Consider the following 22,455-nt stretch of genomic DNA (forward strand, 5'->3'; position numbering starts at 1 on the left):
AAAATTCGGTTCACAGACATACTGAAAGGGCTTCTTCTTTACCTTTAACAATTAACCTTCGCTTCAGTTGCTGCACACCTTTTATATTACACACGAAAATAATACAGAAAAGAGATTTCAGAGATAGAAGAAGAAGGATTGTAAGAAGAATAAATGACCATCAATACCAAAAAAAAAAAAAAAAAAAAGGCTCTTTTACTCTTTCCTTCCCAAAATCACTTTCATGTGGTTTTTGTCTTGAAAAGTATTCAATAGGTAACCGGTCTCACTCAGTGAGTTCTTCGTTGCGTTGCACTCTTACAGAAGACTAGTTGGTCCACAGTGTACAGACTACGCTTATTTGCGTGTTAAAAGAGAGACAGAGTATCCATGTGTAGGAAAGATACATACACACATCCACATATACAAAGACCGAAAGACAGAAATGACATATATGTGAAGAATCAAAGCAAAGAAAGGTAAGCCACAGAGTTGCCAGGTCTGACCAGTTTCTACACTGATATGACGCTCGAGTACCGGTAGTAACTCGCTTCCCTGCGCCTTTTTCTAACAAGATTTTTTTTCTCTCTTAGAGACTACGACTAGTAGAAACCAATCCTCTCATCTAGAGGACTACATCTTTTTATTTTTTTATTTATTTCAAAGCTTTCTTTCTATTTTTCGTATCTTTTTCTCAGCCGTCCAAAGCAAAAGGGTCCATTACAACTTCTTGTCCACAGGACCACATCAAAGAGCTTGTACAGGGACTCATCCCGTGCTGCAAAAGGCGCGCTCTGAAAAGGGAGATGTTAGCAGAAAAGGAATGAAGGGGGTCCCAGATTTAGCCCTTGTACACGATCTCTTTACAGTTCCCCACATGGGATCTTTTACTTCTATCATACCGTACCTTTACAATTTTATATATATAGGGAGAAATATATACGTATGTGTGTGTCTGTTCATGGGAAACAGGCGGAGCGGGGTGTGGCACACAAGAGTGATACGTAAAGGAAGCTGCCTTTTACTATCTTCAAAGCGATTCTCTTTGCGCAGTGATTGAACCCTTACAAAATAAAGAGAAAAAAAAAACTCCACCACCTCTTTTGAGAAAAAAAAAGTCAGCTGAAGGATTATAAAATGATACAAAGAAATATTCTCGCTCCTTTTCTGTATCTCATTTTTATTTTACCCCTTTGTGTTTCGTCATTTTTGTCGATTTTTTTTGCCTAACTTTCTTTTGCTGTACAAGGGAGCGTCCGTTCTCCATCTTATATACACGAGCACTCCCATCCTGTTCCGACAAAGAAAACGAAGAAAAATGAAAAGGTGCATGAAAGATCGGTAAGAGATGCTTTTCACTCGAATATCGATAAAAGAGGGGAGGAAAAGAGAGATACAGAAATCTATCTATCTCTCTCTCGTTTTTGAGATAGGTAAAGAGAAAATGTAGATTTAGGAAAAAAAAAATTTAAAAGCGACGCTCCTATTACACCCTTTGCAACAGATCAAACGTTCGTTGCCTTTTAAGTCTCTTTTCCCTCTTCTTATTTCCCTTTGCCTCACCTTTCTTCATTGTTGTTTCTCTTTTTCCTTTGCCCTTCTTTTTGACAAAGTCTACACTTTTCACTCATCCACAATACTTCGAAGTTTCGTTCTATTATTTTTGTTTGTACCTTGCAGTACTACCTGCAATGTTTTTCCCTGCATTATATTTATGGTCTTCTCGAGGTTTTTTTTTTTTTTTTTTTCAGGGAGGAAGCAAATATACGTGAAAAATCTATCACTTCTTGTATAAAAATCATGAAGCCGAGGGTTCGAACCCCATGACCAACAACCCTGACGAGTGCTTCCAGAGACGAGTACAATGATTGTAATCAGAGGCGGCGATTAGGGGGGCAAGAGAGAGCAGTTGCCCCTCCCCCCGCCACTTTTTAAGTGACTCAACGTATATAGTTTCATTTTAGGAATGTAAAGTTTTTGTATGTATTACTGGTTCGTAGAAAATGGTGCTATATATTATTTGACATTGCGTGAGTATCTATTGGTCATTCGTCTTCCCGTGGAGTTAAGAAAGCTACAGGAATTGCGTCTTAATTGCAATTCAAAGCAATTAATATTACAATTGCAATTATTCTTTAAATGTCGTAGCATATGCTTATAGCGTATGCCGTAGCGTATGCACTGTCTTTCATTTTCTGAGAGTACTCACGTACATTTATTGTGGAATTAAAAATATGAGTTGTTCATTAATCCCCAGTTTAAATATCACTTCTACAAAACAAGCCTCATTATTCATTACTATTGCGCCGGTGCTGTGCCATCAGGTGTAGCTTACAAAATAATATCTAAAATATTTATTAAATGAATGCAACAGTTGGGGATTAAACTGATGCACAACACGGTACTTAACTGCGAAATTATAGTTGAATTTAAATAAAATTTAAATGTTTTAATTTTGAAAATGACTAGTTGGGGAAATAGATGAGAGAGAGAGATAGGTTGTGATTAAAAGATAAAGGATAAGTACTAGCCTAATATTTTAACGAGACTGGCGTCGTTTTGGTAATCTGGAACGATGAATGTCCTTTTCTGGAGGAATTTTGGAAATACTGGAATCAATTAACATGTGAATATCTATCCTGTTGATTTGCTAGGGGCTTCGAGTTCTCTCTTGACGATGTGCCTTTTACGATTTACTTCTTCACTTTCATGCCACTACTCAGATGTTAAACTCAAATGTGTCTGCGGTGATAAACCAACAGAATGGTATTCTTGGGACATGGAGTCGGTTGTCCTCCAATGGTGCGATCTGCCTGCCTGCACCTTCCTAAACTTCGTAAACTTCGTTTCGTATACCCCATCTCGATGTGTCGTCCGTGTTTTTGTTTGGCTGTAAAGTTCTGAGTCTGGCGTTTAGAGAACGATGAAATATTAAGCTATGCGGAAGGGAATGCGGAAAATCAAGAAAGAAACTAGTCGTGTTTATTAACAATTTCAAAAGCGAGAATTAACAAATACATGATTACAGAAGCTGTCTGGAAATGTACAACATTAATAAAAGGTTTTTTATTCCGTTGGATTTTACAGAGTTTATGATACTGTCGAAGATAAACGTAAAAATAATGAAATAGAATTTAACAAATTAAATCAATAGTTCGCAGTCATTTCACAGTTACATTTCACAGTTAAATACTTCATACTAGGATTAATATTATTCTTTCTGTTTATTTGTTCTGCAAATTTGTTATTAAATAATAATCATCATCATCATAGGTATTCTGCCTTTATTGGCAGGTCACTTGCCGCAGCTGAGAAGCTTCCATGCTCCACGGTCCTCCGCTAACCTTTTCGTCTTCACGTATGATCTTTCTGTTCTAATTATCTATTATTATTTAATTAAATAATCTGATTACACAATTTTGCAGACAGAATTTTAAAATGTTCATGAGCAAGGAATGTTCATGTTCATCTCTTCTTACACTTTTGTTGTTTAAGAGTACAAAGAGCTAGTGCCTACTTGCGTTTCTCTTATCAATTTACTTAATAAAATATGAAATACTATATACGGTATTTTAACTGAAAATGATAGTATCATATTCCAAGCTAGTAGTCCACATCCCAACAATAGAAATCATTTATTTATCTTTGAAATAAATTAGTGGTATCAAACACCCGCCCCTACCGATGAACCACTCGCCCCGGGAAAGTGGGCAAATAATAATTTGCATCCGTGGGTTATGAATAGCATTAAAATTACAGCAAAGGGAAAATTGGGTCATGCTTATATTCATAGGAATAAACCATGGTTCGACCAGGAATTTTTCCCTAAGATCTTCCAAAAACTTAAGGCGGGGAATAAAGTTCTTTTACGTTGTCAATATTGATTCGACACTTATCCACTAAGGACATATAGTTTATTTATTTATTTATTTATTTATTTATTTATTTATTTATTTATTTATTTATTCACCGTTTTTGGTGAATGATAGTGAACCTCAAAAAGCCACTCACCGTAGTCTACATACTGTATGAATATTTTTGAATGTACCGTTTGAAACTTAGTGTTTTGAAACGACATTGCACATTGTTCATCTGATAATGAATCGAAATGCTTATTAGTATTTATTTTTATTTTTCATATTTTTTGCTTCATTAACCACTCGTCCAGCTCATGAATAGAACTACTTGGTACATGTTGGACAGAGTGAGAAGATAGCTCCGAACTTTATCACATATTTCCCCTGATCGTTTGATTTCAATTTAACTTCAGAGCTTATTCAATTTATGATCTTGGTAATTAAAATAATTATTCAGATTTGTTACAACTCAGACCTTCAGCCTAATCCTTGTTATTTTGAAATACACTCACTTTGTTCTAAGTTTGCTTGTCATGGTCAACCACTAGCAGAGAAATACGCAGGGGGTGAGTTATGTAAGTCTAGCCCAATTTTAGGGCTGATTTTACAAGTTCTAATATAATTTACCGAGTACTTTTTGAATCCTGTCCCCAGAAATAAATTCCTGCGAAGTGCCTGGTCCTTAGTACTGTATTCTATCCACCTTGGTATCAAATACGCGATGGTATGATCTGTCAGGAAAGTAAATGTACACCTATTTTTCGAGTCTGGCATTCCTGCGCTCCATCCGTGGAGAGTATGAGAATTAAATCAATCAAATGTTTACTGAGGGGCAAAAAGAAAAGCTTAATCTGAATAAGACATTGCACAGGGGCACAAGCTGTGAATACGAATAGTGCATTGTGTAAATAAAGGACGACACCGAAAGAGAAAGACAGAAACAGCTGTTAAACTTACAAAAAAAGAGTAAAAATTGTCGAAGTGGGAACATAAAACACAAATACAACAAATACGCCGACAACTAAACGTTTACCATGCCATGATCTTGGTGTAACGGTTAAGGTGCTGGCTTACAAATGCAAAGGACGCAAGTTCGAATCTTAAGCGAGGACACTTTAAATTTTTTTTTTTAATAATACATACAACTCATGAGAGATGGTAAAAGAGGTCGTATTTAGTTTTTCGTAGCAATTATTATTGGTAATGTTTAGTACTGATAATACTTTTTGTCTTTGCGTATTGCTTTTGTTTTTGTCTTCATTTCCAAAGAGAAGAATATCCGAACAAATGCCACCAAAATTCCTCATATTTTGAATGTAAACGCCATTTGCAATTAGTAAAGAATAAAAATTGAACGTTCCGATGTAGCTGCAACAAGTAAAAAGAAAAACATGGAAGTCGACCATACTCATGGTTACTAAAAATACAATTTCTACATGCCTTACACCTCCCGACCACGTTTCTACGTTAGCAAGTAAGAGGCTTGTGTTTAGGTTAGGCTCGTCAATACGTTTTGCAAAGGGGCCCGGTTTAGCTCTGACGCACCACAGGTGCGAGAAGGGAGAAAAACACTTTTTCTCTCTCCCTCTGTGTGTCTATTTATCTATCTATTTGTATATATATAACGCTATTTGTGAATGCCATAACCACCCTAATTTCAGCGGATTGAGACGAAACTTGGCACAAACATTAATTGTTGAAATATCTTGATAGTTCGTTAACCAGAATAATCAGATGAAAATGTTCAAAATGGTGGCCCTTCAAACTCTTAAAAAGTTCCAAGGGAACCAAATTTCGCCCATAAATAGGTATTCAGAAAGTTTGAATAAATTTTCCTCTTTTACTGAAATATTTGTGTGCAGAAACTTATTGAAATATTGGACCCGATTAATCGCCTAAAGAAGGTTCACGCCCTTTCGCTACGGTCAGGCTTTTTTTTTTTTTTTTTTTTTGCAGGAGGGGGTTATCTTCCTATTGGAACAAGATGATTGTTAGTGATGATATGAAATTACACATTGAAAGTGAAGTAACTTGTGTAACGTGTTATTTGAAAGAATAATATAATAAATGTGCATTCCTCTAACACAGAGAACTGTAAATCATGTATTTCGAGTTCCGGAGCCTGAATGGCGAGGAGTGTTATTTGATTTGCTTTTTAGCAATACATTGCATTGCAAATAAAGGTAGGCAACATTAGTGGTAAGTAAAACAATAATAATAATAATAATAATAATAATAATAATAATAATAATAATAATAATAATAATAATAATAATAATAATAATAATAATAATAATAATAATAGATGTTGTTTGTGGCAAGGCAATATCTTCCTCAGTTCTTCTTCAAACGTAATGATTGTAGCGCCATATCTCCCTTACAAACAAAATATTAGCAATTTATATCGAGAGAACGGGAAACTGTAGAGCGATGGGACCAACGTTGGACAGTATGAAATCATAGTACTCAGAAAAGTAAGCGATTTCAATGCAAAATGAACGAAGAGTCATTGTCATGGGTACTCATGGGGCTACGGCAGAGCCCTCTTTAGGCAAAATGTCGATAGCTTATATCGAGAAAACAGGAGGTGATAGTGGGATGGGACCAACGTTGGACACCGTGGACCCATAAGGCGCATCGAAAAAATTAGGGAGGCGGGCGCCAGCCAGCCTTACTTATTTCCACATAATAATATAAAATTATATTGTCGAAATACACACACGAGTTAGCTACTAATATTTCATATTATTATTATTATTATTATTATTGTTATTATTATTATTATTATTATTATTATCATCATCATCATCATCATCATCATCATCATCATCATCATCATCATCATCATCATCATCATCATCATCATCATCATCTACAGCGTCTTTTCATTACGTGAGCATGTTTGACATGAAACCAAAAATCCATCCTGTAGCGAAAAGAAACAATACTTTCTCTCAAATGGATAAAATATCAAGCCGAGATTGATTCGAAGTCGCATGGACGGCGCGAAAAGCCAGTGCTTTGTCCACTATTTTTTTAACTGACTCACCGAACGCGTTTCAGTGACTTACTTATTGCTAATTTTACTTGCTTCACTCGTTTAACTTCCTTTTTCTAATAACTTATAACGACAGGGACACGAACACAGAAACATCGAGAACAGTTAAAAATGATAGATGCTCTCCCGCCGAGAATCGAACCCGAGACTCCATACACCCAAGGCGCACGTGCTAGCCTCTAGACCAGCGGTGATGGCAACGCTCACTTCCTGTGTCGTTAGGTATTACGACCACTGTATTGCCAGCTATCACTTCTGTGGGTTGTATACTATGATCACATGTTTCTTCTTTGCTGGAAGAGTAAAACCTACATTATATGTAAGACATGAGGTATTTAGACCTACATGCTCTTCATATAATGTAATAAAAGGGTCATGGTGTCGGATTTTAATACATGACGTATTGCAGTATACAACATGCTTTGCATTACTTGTTTGTTTGTAGACAGCTACTAGCTTAGTGTTCTGAAAGGTTGTGTATAAACTAGGGATAGCCCGTTCCGGAGTTATTAGTTTTCGGACTCCCGAAAGTAAAGCCGGGCAAATTCCGGAATTCGGAAAATTCCAATTTTGTAATAATTTCGGAATTCGGAAAAATCCGGAATTTAGAAATTTCTGATTTCGTTAACATTCCGGAATTCGGAAAATCCGGATTTTTTCGAAAGTCGGAGTTTTTCTCAATTCCGGAATTTTCTAAATTCTGGATTCTTTCCGAGTTCCGAAATTCTTCTGAATTCCGGAGTATAACTGAATTCCATAATTTTGCGAAATCCGGAAAGTGAAAGTTCCGCTTCCGAAAAATGAATTTATTTTGGTTAATATGAATCGTGGCGGAAATAAGTCTTTGACCAGGTAATGGCGACTGCTTTGAAAGAAATGGGGAGTATGAGAATTCAATCTGTCATATTTGTAGTTTCGTGTGGAGAAAGAACGAACTTGTGAACCAGTGGTTTAAGAACAACTCAAGTTATTAATATAACTTGCCGACTTCATAAAAGAAATACGAAAGACATTTTGAATCGAAAAATATAACATACAAGTTTGCAAGCGGAGACAAAGAAACCTAACGTAACCAGACTAAAGACGGATCGTTTACCGCGTAGCGATCGCGGTTCAGTGGTCAAGGTGCTTCTGCGAATGCACGTTGCATTTTTTTTTCTTACTTTAGAATTTTTTATGGCGATTGATCAGCGATAACATACGTTTTATTATATTCAGATATTTGAATACTCGGATGTTTCAATACTTGAACTATCAAATCTTCAGGAATAATAATAGTAATAATAATAATTATTATTATCTCGTAGAAGATTAAAAGCTAGAAGCTAAATTATCGCTCATGTCATACCATTACAAGGAGAAACGTGACATTTGGAAAGAATATTTCGGTTTGGTTTAATGTTGCTCACGAGAAGAGGAGTTTCTCATCTCGTTTCTAAAACAAATAAAATAACATGAGAATTAACATTTTACATTCGAGACGGGTCAGGGCTAAATCAAAATTTTCGTCTCTCTTTGGAGATGAGAATCGAGACGAGACGAAAAGTATCGTAAACATTTCCCGTCTTGTCTCGATTCTCGAAATAGTGTATGTCCATTCTTTAAGTAACAATTGCTCTGTAGACTGAATCTCATAGGCTATTTCGTTACATTGTATTTCAGAGCTCATTGAATTATGCTCTGTGTAGGTATTTTTGTAGCAAAGCTTTTATATTTACCTCTGCATATTCTAAAAATTAGTTTATTATATGCCTTACTGTCACGTGATATTCAGTTATATTTATTACAGTTATTTTCCTCAAAACATACTTTCTACATGAAACTTCAATAAAAGGTTCTAGTTTAAAATGTTGGTAGTTGGAGAGGTGTGTCTTGAAGGTACGGAACCCTTTCCCCGAAATCTCTACTTTTAAGTAAGTTTTGCCAAATTTCAGGGCAAGTTTAAAACTATTATTATTATTATTATTATTATTATTATTATTATTATTATTATTATTATTATTATTATTATTATTATTATTATTATTATTATTATTATTATATCAACTCCATGTATAATCTTTAAAAGATATACGGTTTGTATCTGAATAGTAAAAGCTAATTGACTGTCGATCTCGGTCGTCTGGAAGTCTTCAGGAGGCAAGGACATCGGTCACGTTCTGGGTTTGAGTTCCGAAGGGGCAAGTATTCGGGCTCGAGCAAAAAATTGTTAAAAGTTATAGGCTTCATCCAAACATATTCAAAACAGCTGGTACCGGGTTTGGGCTTCTCAACGGCTCGAGCGGCTCGGCTTACAGCTCATTCAATATCGAACCGAATCGAGAAGTGAGCCGAGCCAACAGCTCACCACACCGAGCCGATTTGAGCCATCGGCTTAGTTGAGCTGAGTCGAAACGTGCTGATGAACTAGTTTCAACTTAGCTGGCTCGAACCGGTTCACATGAGCCGAGTAGGTGACCCATCCCAACCGAGAAAGCTCGAGCCATCGGCTCAATTGAGCTGAGTCGATGGCTTGTTCCAACTAAGCCGGCTCGGGTCATCGGCTCATCCCAACCGAGCCGACTCGAGCTGTTCGCTCAGTTGATACGAGCCGAGCCGGTTGATATCACTACCCGAGTTGGTCTTCTGCTTGGGCTCAAGAATTCGACCGTGCAGATCTCAGCCTTGATTTTAAGAACTACAGTATATACTTATATTGGTGATTACGACATTTGAGGCTGTCTCGTAATAATAATAATAATGATAATGATAATAATAATAATAATAATAATAATAATAATAATAATAATAATAATAATAATAATAATAATAATAATAATAATAATAATAAGAATAAACTCTTGTCTTCTCGTTATCTAGACGAGACGAGATACACTAAAATTGCCCCATGAGATGCACTAAAATTACGAGATGAGACGCACCTCTGTCGTGAGCAACACTAAAAGTATTCCACATTACTGCTTACATTTCTCATGGCTTTTGCTTTCCAGTCTGATCAGGCCAATATTTCAAAACGAGTTAAAACGAGCTGAACGAGCGAGAGAGCCATTATCAAACTCAACTCAACTCGAAACTAGACCTCGAAAACAGCGACTTGGCTCGGAACTCAATTCAAGAAAATTACCTTTGACTCGACTCAAATTATACTCGAGTTGAATTGAATTTTGGCTCGACTTGTGCTCATCCCTATTCGTGTTTGTATTTTATGTTTCCACTTCAACAATGTCTACTCTTTTTTCTCCTTTTACCTGCTGTTTCTGGATTTCTCTTTCGGTGTCGTCCTTTATTTACACCGTGCACTATTCTTATTCCCAGCTTGTGACCCGCTTCAATGTCTTATTCAGTTTAGGCTTTTCTTCTTACATTGACTTCACATGTGATTGATTTAATTCTCACTTTCCGCGCACGACCGATGAAAATGTTTTATTATTATTATTATTATTATTATTATTATTATTATTATTATTATTATTATTATTATTATTATTATTATTATTATTATTATTATTATACTATTGAACTTGCACGGCGAAATTACTGTATAATATGATATTATTTCTGTAATTTTACTCCATTGTATGTTATTTAGTTTATTAATGGGCACTAAATTGTCAACAGATCAACGAATAAATTAACTACGGCATGCACTTTGGTGGAAATATCGTTGCAATAAGATTATTGGTTCGTTCCAAACATGTTCATGTAATGTAATTCTTGAGCCCAAGCAGAAGACCAACTAGGGTAGTGATATCAACCGGCTCGGCTCGTATCAACTGAGCGAAGTTGTTGTATTACTATACATCTGCTTTCGCCCCTGTCAAATCTGGTCGATCTCGTTGACGCGACATATTTGCTTTTAAATACCCCTTTCTTCGTTTACTGAACAAAACAGAAACTATTCTGAAATATACTACTGCGCATGCCTCGTAGATAAATATTTCTGATGCCAATAGTTTCCGTTTTGTCCAAGGAATGTTCTTTTTCTTATTCCCAGCATGACCCTTTTATTACATTATATGAAGAGCATGTAGGTCTAAATACCTCATGTCTTACATATAATGTAGGTTTTACTCTTCCAGCAAAGAAGAAACATGTGATCATAGTATACAACCCACAGAAGTGATAGCTGGCAATACAGTGGTCGTAATCCCTAACGACACAGGGAAAGAGCGGTGCCCTTCCCGCTGGTCTAGTCGCTAGCACGTGCGCCTTTGGTGTATGGAGTCCCGGGTTCGATTCCCGGCGGGAGAGCATCTTTCATTTTTAACTGTTCTCGATGTTTCCGTGTTCGTGTCCCTGTCGTTATAAGTTATTAGAAAAAGGAAGTTAAACGAGTGAAGCAAGTAAAATTAGCAATAAGTAAGTTACTGAAACACGTTCGGTGAGTCAGTTAAAAAAAAAAAAAAAAAGTGGACAAAGCACTGGCTTTTCGCGCCGTCCATGCGAGTTCGAATCAATCTCGGCTTGGTTTTTTATCCATTTGAGAGAAAATATTTCTTCTTTACGCTACAGGTAGTCCACTCTTCGTATTTTTCGCTGTCGTTCACAGTTAAAGTAACTGACTATTATTCTTTCTACGAATGATGGATCTTCTCTTTGGCTTCATGTCAAACACGCACACGTAATGAAAAGACGCTGTCGATAATAATAATATGAAATATTAGTAGCTAACTCGTGCGTGTGTTTCGACAATATAATTTTATATTATTATGTGGAAATAAGTAAGGCTGGCTGCCCCCCCCCCCCTATTTTTTTCGATGCGCTTTATGGGTCCACGGTGTCCAAAGTTGGTCCCATCCCAGTATCACCTCTCGATATAAGTTATTGACACTTTGCCTAATGAGGGCTCTGCCGTGGCCCCATGATTACCCATGACAATGACTCTTCGTTCCTTTTGCATTGAAATCGCTTACTTTTCTGAGTACTATGAGTGCATACTGTCCAACGTTGCTCCCATCGCTCTACAGTTTCTCGTTCTCTCGATATAAATTGCTAATATTATGTTTGTAAGGGAGATATGGCGTTACAATCATTACGTTTGAAGAAGAATTGATTAAGATATTACCTTGCCACAAACAACACCTATTATTATTATTATTATTATTATTATTATTATTGTTATTATTATTATTATTATTATTATTATTATTATTATTATTATTATTATTATTTTACTTACCACTAATGTTGCCTACCTTTATTTGCAATGCAATGTGTTACTAAAAAGCAAATCAAATAACACTCCTCGCCATTCAGGCTCCGGAACTCGAAATACATGATTTACAGTTCTCTGTGTTAGAGGAATGCACATTTATTATATTATTCTTTCAAATAACACGTTTCACAAGTTACTTCACCTTCAATGTGTAATTTCATATCATCACTAACAATCATCTTGTTCCGATACGAAAATAACTCCCTCCTGAAAAAAAAAACTGACCGTAGCGAAAGGGCGTGAACCTTCTTTAGGCGATTAATCGGGTCCAATATTTCAATAAGTTTCTGCACACAAATATTTCAGTAAAAGAGGAAAATTTATTCAAACTTTCTGAATACCTATTTATGGGCGAAATTTGGTTCCCTTGGAACTTTTTAAGAGTTTGAAGGGCCACGATTTTGAACATTTTCATCTGATTATTCTGGTTAACGAACTCATCAAGATATTTCAACAATTAATGTTTGTGCCAAGTTTCGTCTCAATCCGCTGAAAATTAGGGTGGTTATGGCATTCACAAATAGCGTTATATATATATATATATATATATATATATATATATATATATATATATATATATATATATATATATATATATATATATATATATATATATATATATATATATGCAAATAGATAGATAAGTAGATACACAGAGGGAGAGAGAAAAAGTGTTTTTCTCCCTTCTCGCACCTGTGGTGCGTCAGAGCTAAACCGGGCCCCTTTGCAAAACGTATTGACGAGCCTAACCTAAACACAAGCCTCTTACTTGCTAACGTAGAAACGTGGTCGGGAGGTGTAAGGCATGTAGAAATTGTATTTTTAATAACCATGAGTATGGTCCACTTCCATGTTTTTCTTTTTACTTTTTGCAGCTACATCGGAACGTTCAATTTTTATTCTTCACTAATTGCAAATGGCGTTTACATTCAAAATATGAGGAATTTTGGTGGCATTTGTTCGGATATTCTTCTCTTTGGAAATGAAGACAAGAATAAAAGCAATACGCAAAGACAAAAAGTATTATCAGTACTAAACATTACCAATAATAATTGCTACGAAAAACTAAATACGACCTCTTTTACCATCTCTCATGAGTTGTATGTATTATTAAAAAAAAAATTTAAAATGTCCTCGCTTAAGATTCGAACTTGCGTCCTTTGCATTTGTAAGCCAGCACCTTAACCGTTACACCAAGATCATGGCATGGTAAACGTTTAGTTGTCGGCGTATTTGTTGTATTTGTGTTTTATGTTCCCACTTCGACAATTTTTACTCTTTTTTTGTAAGTTTAACAGCTGTTTCTGTCTTTCTCTTTCGGTGTCGTCCTTTATTTACACAATGCACTATTCGTATTCACAGCTTGTGCCCCTGTGCAATGTCTTATTCAGATTAAGCTTTTCTTTTTGCCCCTCAGTAAACATTTGATTGATTTAATTCTCATACTCTCCACGGATGGAGCGCAGGAATGCCAGACTCGAAAAATAGGTGTACATTTACTTTCCTGACAGATCATACCAAATTCTGTATAGGATTCTTGTTACTACGACCTACTAACACTGAGCCTAATACCAATATAAGACTTCTTACTGAAAATGCGAATCTAAATGTTAAACATTTACTCTGCTTCTTCACTTCGTGTTACCACAATTTGTATAACTCATTGTGTCTCTATTCCAAATTACATAATCATAAACCGTTTAAGTGAAATAGTGGTTGTTACCCTTTATGCCGACTCTGTTAAACCCTGATGGTGGTGTTTAACTAGTTTAGAAGCCTCACGGAAACATACTGCATCGGAAAAGGACATTCTGGATATTAGGTACGATTTCGTTATTCTGCCAACCTGCTGAACAATAAAATTATCGCTCTATTAAATTAAGACTAAACAGATAATATGCGGATAATGCTGATGCAACCGAAGCTTGAGGTTCTTCTCAGGCTGTGGAATTTCCACCTCTACATTAGTTCACGTTAATGACTTGTGCCTTCGAGCCTATCAGAGTGGATACATGATAAAGGGATTTGAGTGTCTCAATCGCAATTTCGTGCCCTCTCTGCTGGGAGACCAACAGGATAACGTGATTTTCTTATTGTTAAAGATAACTCCAGCCAGTCTACCACGAAGTCACCAGTCTCATTGTCTAGACAGACAGAGTACAACTATCTAGAATTATAGCCTGGCCTAGAGTCCAAGTACCTAGAGTTAAAGCCTGACCTAGAGTCCAAGTGCCTAGATTTAAGCCTTGCATAGAGTCCAAGTACCTAGAGTTAAAGCCTAGCCTAGAGTCCAAGTACCTAGAGTTAAAGCCTGACCTAGAGACCAAGTACCTAGAGTTAAAGCCTGGCCTAGAGTCCAAGTGCCTAGATTTAAAGCCTGGCCTAGAGTCTAAGTATCTAGAGCTATAGACTGGACTGAGGGCTCAAACTATTAGTGTATGGAAAAAGAAGCTACGTACAATTATCTTGAACGGGCTTAGCTGTGACACCCTCTAAAAACTGACTCGTAGTACAACAATAGAAGAAAAACATGCGATATTATTGTTAATGTACAACTTCGCAAATCAATGATATGTTGGCTATGTATATGCCGTAGGCTTAATATTCGTCTTCGAGAGAGACAGGATTTGTTTTATCTCTTCGAGTGGAAGAAAGATGACCTCGTTCAATGCACAAGGATCAGTTTGAAAAGAATGCACTTGCTGCTACTACTACATGTCCTGTAGGCGGGAGCTAAACATTCAGTATGTCAATATTTGGTGTATCCTGAAAAAGAAAGAGATGCATCAATTTTAGTGTGTACGATGCAGTATTTATAGCAGAATGACTTCCCCATCATGAAGCATTGATGCAATGGTTTCTACAGTAAACTGTTGCTATATCGCACTTTCCACATCTGGTTTTGTGGATCAAAGAAGCAATATTTACAAAGACAGAGAAGTTCAACAGATACAGCAGTCAAGTATGGAAGTTCAAATCCGCATGCAACACCATCGACAAAAGTTATCTTTAAATGTATGGTGTGGTATAGTGCACGACTACCTGATAAATCCTTATTTGTTGCTTACCTGTCTCTGTGAGTTACGATTATACATGACGTCTTGCCAACATTTCTAGACAATGTGCAATCAGCAATTAGGCAGTAAATGTGGTTCCAGCACAATGGCGCGCCTGCATATTTTGACGTGGGGTCAGAAACTTCGTAAATCAAATATTCACTGTATGTTGGATTTGCAGGAAGAAGTGGTTCTCTTCCTTGGCTACCGCGCTTACATGACACAACTCAGTTCGATTTATTTCTGTGGAGTGAGGCGAAACTTTTAGTGTGCGAATCACCTATCGTACACGCAAGCACCTTATTCCCATGACGTTCTAGCTGCCACTGTGGTCTCAGAAATGTGAGACGTATTTGTCTATACCAGGCAACACCAGATTGACCGATGCCATCAGTATAATGAGACAAATGACGGACAGTTTCAAGACAATATTTCAGGCGTTCTTCATTTTTCCTCTATTGTACAATATCATCCAGGGACTTATACAGAATAAAGCTTCAATGGGTTAGACGTTGGTGCACGAGGGATTTTTCAACAATTCATGTCGTGTTTCTTCATGGGTCGCTTGTCATCGCACTTATGTGGTATTGTCTTTGCCATTATACGTCTGGAAAGTTCTTTTATCCAACTTTATTGAGTTGTCTACCTCCTTAACACACGCTATTCAACTCTTTGCAACATAATCAGTTTTATTACTTTCATGACTAATCACCTCCCATGAGTTTTCAACAAGCTTTTCCGCTACGGAGAAGGGGGGAGAAAATTTAAAATCAATATCATTTAAAATCAATCATGTATCCATTTAAAATAAAGAAATGTCAAAATATCTGTTTCGTTTAACCTACAGAGTTATAATCAAGGATGTTATAAAATAGAGGATCTGCCCTTACGACAAAATCTTGAAGCCATACGTCACAATTTTGTCACCCCCTACTCTGCCCACCCCGTCCAATAAGATCACAATGTTTTGAGCCAACAATCATGGCGGAAACGCAAGTAGCCAATCCGACGATGGCGGAAACGATGGTAACCAATCAGACGGGTCGTTGCTCGGTTGTTTTTTGGCTTCATTGATTTAATAGAATGATGATACGTATGGGCAGATCCTCTATTTTATAACATCCTTGGTTATAATCGTCAGATATTAAATTGAATATTTAATTTAATTTAATCAACTACAATAACTTTCTTCTGTAGTTATGCAACCACGCATAACACATCAAACACTTCGCAATCATTATTCTGATCAAGGAATCGATGCTCTGTCGGGGATTTTTTGTTACTTGCTGAGACGTAGTTCCATACGTCATGAATACAATCTACATGTCCTAACGAAATATCCAGCAATCCCTCACTTACTGTGGAAGAATCCGTTGCGCTGCTACCCAAAAGATTTTCAAGACCGAAACAGCACACACACACACAAACATTTGGGATCAAACTATTGTTCAAACGCTAACAAACTTCCTTACGCGTGTTCTTAATAATATTATATTAATGCTTTCTTCAATACAAGAACTAAGATCCATTTGTCAGGGGAATTAGATATGGATTGCGAAGATCTGCTTGCATCTAAGTTTGCGGGTACATGAGTACTAACCTAGCAGAATAGTAATAAGCAGCCTTTTTTTTTTTTAAATGCAGTATGGCATTTTAGTCAATGTTACTTTATATGAAAATGTTCATATAGCTGTCAAGTTTTGCATCTATATAAATCAATTCAGAACGTGCAATATTGCGTTTATAATCAGAAAAGCACATCAAATTTTCAATAAAATAACTGTGTGCATGAAAGGATATAGCAGAGCTACTATTATCAATCTACAAGTTCTAAAACAACTACGATGATTAGGAAAATCAGAATTTGCATAATAATAATAATAATAATAATAATAATAATAATAATAATAATAATAATAATAATAATAATAATAATAATAATAATAATAATAATAATAGCAATAGTAGTAGTAGTACGGAAAATTAAAACAACAAGATTTTTTTTTTTTTTTTTTTTACATATTCAAAGTTTAGGACTTAAAAGTAACGCGTTACTTTCGAAGTAGAGCAACTGTTACTTTTCTATGGCAAGTAACGTGTAGTAACGTGTTACTTTTTTTTTTTTTACAAGTAACTTACCCATATCTGGTGAAGACCATTAACGCTTAGAAGGTGTTTAAAAATGATAAGTTATCCACCGGACCCACAAATGGACCAATCCGTAAAAGATTTACACTAATGTTTGCAATTCGAAAATGTTAGTATTGTACAGGGTGGCCAAAAAGTAGGTATACAGTCCCGTTCCGTATTTTATATCATTTCTTAATGTTATCAAACAGGTAGACCTAGTTTCTTTATTATTTGTTCTTAACGTCTTTTTACTTATAACGTGAGCCGAAGTATAAGAGTCGAAGCAAATAAACCCATAAACTTGTTATGCTTGATCAATGCAGGGGTGTATACCTACTTTTAGGCCACCCTGTATGTATTTTATTGTTCGCGTAGGAGTATTTCGTGAAGTGTGTGTAGGGTTATAACCAAAAGGAAGCAACTACACTCTGTAAAGAAAAAATAGCGACACTTGCTCTAATATGGTTTTCTCAACATACTTTAATCAATATGAATTTTTACATGAATTCCTGATAATATTACAAGGCATATTCCTAATGAGCAGTTCATTCTTAATACTTGCGCCAGAGTTTCAGGCTTTTGACATGAATTTGGTGAATTTATATGCATATATAAGTAGCTATGTGTGTTTTGAGCAAAATCGTTTGTAGGAAGAGTAATTCATAAAACTGAAAAAGATCAACAACAATAGCAGAAAACAAGAAATGGAATTTCTTTAGGGTAAGACATATTGTGTGCAAACATCGAGAAGTACGATACACCAAACTAGTATTTTGTATGTGCACCATGGGCTTCCCGCATTGGTAACAAAGCTATTGCAAAATGCAACCTCGATATCACGGAATAACACCCGGATTATCTGTTCCTTGAATTCCATTCTATTTGAGATAGTTGTCTATTGAAATTTCTACTCATATTGATCCACAAATTTTCAACTGGATTCATGTCGGGTGAGTTTGTAGGCCACACGAGTCTCTAAATAGTCATATTCTTGAACCACGTATTAACAATTTTGGCTCGGTGACATGAAGCATTATCGTCCTGGGAAAGGAAGTAGTCCATATCTTCTTCAGAAAAGTCATCTTTAGCTGTTGTAAGAACTTTACGTGCCAGAATTTGATGATATTTTCGTGATTCAAACGATCCTTCACATATATCCGTCGTTCTGACGTCTTTAACGGTGAACCATGCCCATATCATCACTCAGTAACTGAATATTTGAATCTCTTAAACAAAATCCTTGTCAAGTTCCTTGCTTGTTCGTATCCACAACTTCACACCACTATCGTTTCCCACTATTCTAAACTTCTTTTCAATGAAGAAAACGACATGCTTTCAGTTGTCATAAGTCCAAGTTGTATATCAACTCACAAAACTACATGTTGAAGTCTTCTGTGTTTTGTCAGTTTCGACTTTCTATGCGGTTTTTTCTTTGTAATATCCTCTTCATACAGTCAAGACAATACAGTTGTACAAGTAACTGCAGTTCCAAGATCATGTCAAACTACAAAAGCGATTTTTTGGGAAATCACTCATTAAATCTGCGGTGCTATTGATTTCATTTAGCAATCTGCTCTGGGTGATGCTTTCTTTTTTCTTTCACACTGTTGACGAAGGGACGATTTGTTATGCTGTTTGCACTTGTGAATTACTCTTCCTGCCGTAGAATGATGGATTTTCAGAATTCCATCTATTCTTTTAGAGATTTGCCACAACTCACATTTCTTACCCATCTTATTTGTTTACAGTCCACATGTAGCAACCATATCACACACAAACAACACTGCACAACAAAAATTTTGCCACTTGACACACTGTCCAAACAATGAGAAAGCAAAGAACAATCATAAAATGCTATTTACCTCAGCCTACACATTACAAATGCAATGCAGAATTCTTACTACAATAATTTACGAGACGCACTCAGTGCCATCTATCGAAAATACTAGTGATACACAAACAATTGACAAGCGATGTCCTACACCACAGGTGTCACAGATAACGCAAATGAACTATCCCACTCTTCATTTCCTTCTATTCCTCTTCTAACGGGCTGCAACTATGGTTTTCTGTGTAAGTTAGTTTAAGAATTGAGGTGTCGCTATTTTTTCTTTACAGAGTGTATAACGGAAAAAGAAGTTAAAGAAACAAGAACCAAAGAAGAGAAATGAAAATAATTGCAATTAGAGAAAATAATTATGTTCCTCTACAACGTAAATTCAAACTATTTTGTGTTGTAGAATCAAAAGATCCAATATATTTCAGGCAAAAAAAAATTCATGTAGGCCTTATATCTAGAGAACTACATGTAGTGTAGCCAAACTCAAACTATTACTTAACTTAGTATGATGTGCTTATACCGTAAAAAATACGAAAACTCGATTTAGGGGCCGTTCAAAAATTTTGTAGCCCCTAATCTAAAAAATCCTATATATTTCATTCAATCAAAAATTTTCTTGTACGCCCCATATATGGACAAATATATATAGTGTAACCAAACCCAAAGTATATAACGACTTATCAAAAAGATAGTCGTAAACCTGGTTCGTTTGCTGAGATAAAAAATCTGAAGTGGTAGTATTTCTTTGGCATGAAAATATTAGCTTCGATATTTAAATACCATTAATCTCACCTTTTTAACAAGAATGACAAAGTCTATGAACGGTGCTAAACTGATTTATTATTTGATATAACTTATAATATCATTTTCTTAACTTTTCAAGCACACAAACTCACTGACTAGGTAACCATAAAACATGTCCATATCAACAACTATCCCATAATCATCACTTACATATATTAAAAACATTCTTCTTTTGTTAATATGAAATTAACATTCTACTAAGTATAGTGCACATGTATGAGTACTTTCTGCCCAAGGTACAGGTAAATATTACACAAACCAAAGTATTTTGTTATATAAAAATGTCGCTAGTAGTATAGCACGTACTTCTCACGAACTTGTTCCGAAAATCTCACGAAAAACGCCCTAAAATCCGCCATTTTGTACCAAAATTTACCCATGTTCCCAAAATCTCACGAAAAACGCCCTAAATCCGCCATTTTCTACCAAAATTTATCCATGTTCCCAAAATCTCACGAAAATGAGGGTAAAATCCGCCAATTTTGTACCAAAAAATTTACCCATGTTCCCAAACTCTCACGAAAATGGATGCAAATTTCCTCTTGAATGTTTTATCATATATTTTAATACAATTTTATATTAATTTATACAATTTATGCTGATTACTTACCGTTTTTTCCCCCAAGCTTTAAGAATCTTGTTTCTTCCTTGCTTATTCATCCCTCAAGTGCCCAGAAATAACTGAAGAAGCTTTCAAAGCATGTCCACACAAGTCTTTTTTGTTAATCTTGAACGCAGTTGGTCTTGGTATTCAAGAAACTAATTCTAAAGAAAGAAGGCACCTATAATAAAAGAATGGGATGTTCTAAGGTGACGTAACTAAAGGAGAAAGGCAGAAAACAAAAGGATAAAAAAGTAGTAATATTGGATTTTCTGCTCAAAAATGGGGTGGTAATTACAATAGAAAGCTTTTGTAAGCGTAGCAGATGCTTCTTTTGAAGCTGTCACGTAAGTTCATCATTGTGTCAATTAAGGAAGTAAGAAAATTGTCAATTTAATGTGACATATGGATGTTGCACAATACTTGAACCGTGGGAGGTGAGAAAGACACGTCAAATAAATTTTAGAAACATGAGAAACATGAAAGAAAAAGGATAGAATTTAAAATTGAAAAGCTTCTTGTAAGTGTCACGTAATTCCATCATTCTGTTAATTAAGGAAGTAAGAAAGTGCGAGTTGAAAGTGAGATATGGGTGTTTGAAAATAGTCTAACCGTAGGAGGTGAGAAAAAACATGTGAAATGACTTTTAGAAAACATGGGAAACTCTGGATAAAGCATAGCTATATGTTAGGTATAGGTTAGAATGGCGGGTGGGAGTGAGAGAGCCCTTTGATGGGTGAAGAGTAACGAACGTAACATAGACACCTGCTTGTATGTGTGTGTTCCAGAATGCTGGAGTTGGGGGAGCGAACTGTGCTCTGGACATTGCTTAATTGGGGGGACTGTGATTTTTACTGTATGGAAACTGAAAAATATGTGAAAAGAAAGAAATAGGAATCATTATTCTAACGACAGAGAATTTAAGAATGAGATAGGTAACGTGTCACTTTTTAAAAGTTAATGTATTGCCCCATATTGAGGGAACCGCACATAAGATGGAGGGGTGAAGTGTGTTTTTTGTTTTGTGAGCAAAGGACCACTTTAAACCGGCGTGCGACTTGTTACGCATTTTGTTAAGACCTTGCCATATACGTAGAGGGGAGAGAAAGCGGTGGCCCTTCCTACCTGACTTGCAAAGAGGAAAAAGACTGAATGAATTGTGTACTCAAGACAACTTTCACTATTGTGCTTTTTGGAAGAAGTGTTCAAACAAGATTTCTTTAGGTATTTTCACATAAATGATTTTATCCTTTTAAAAACTAGAGTAATGAATTAATTATTTATGAATATTAATGAAATGATAATGAATAATAATGAGATGGTAATGAATATTAATGAGGGGGTATTTTATGTACTGATATTGTATTTTCAGTAGCTGATATGGGATTTTAGCATAGAATATCATCTTTTGGATATTGTATGGGTCTGATGGTGTACGAAGCTTAGACGAATGACAAATTGCATGTATATGTGATTAGTTTGTAAGTGGGGTACATGTATGTGTAGCTGAAATGTGATTTTAGCATAGAATATCATCTTTTGGATATTGTATGGGTCTAAGGGTGTACGAAGCTTAGACGAATGACAAATTGCATGTATATGTGATTAGTTTGTAAGTGGGTACATGTATGTGTAGGTGATATGGGATTTTAGCATAGAATATCATGTTTTGGATATTGTATGGGTCTAATGGTGTACGAAGCTTAGACGAATGACAAATTGCATGTATATATGATTAGTTTGTAAGTAGGTAGATGTATGTATGTAAGTATATTGGTTTTGATATCGGGACAGGAATATATGTATCATATTGTAGACATATTATCTTTCGTTTGCATGTAAGTGTTTTAAGCATGTGTTGTTGGTTGCGTAGCTTTAGGGGCTATACTAGGCTGGATGCAAACACCTGAAGTGT

Source organism: Thermobia domestica, chromosome 1 (genome assembly GCF_964235325.1).
Source record: "Thermobia domestica chromosome 1, izTheDome1.hap1.1, whole genome shotgun sequence".
Lineage (NCBI taxonomy): Eukaryota > Metazoa > Arthropoda > Insecta > Zygentoma > Lepismatidae > Thermobia > Thermobia domestica.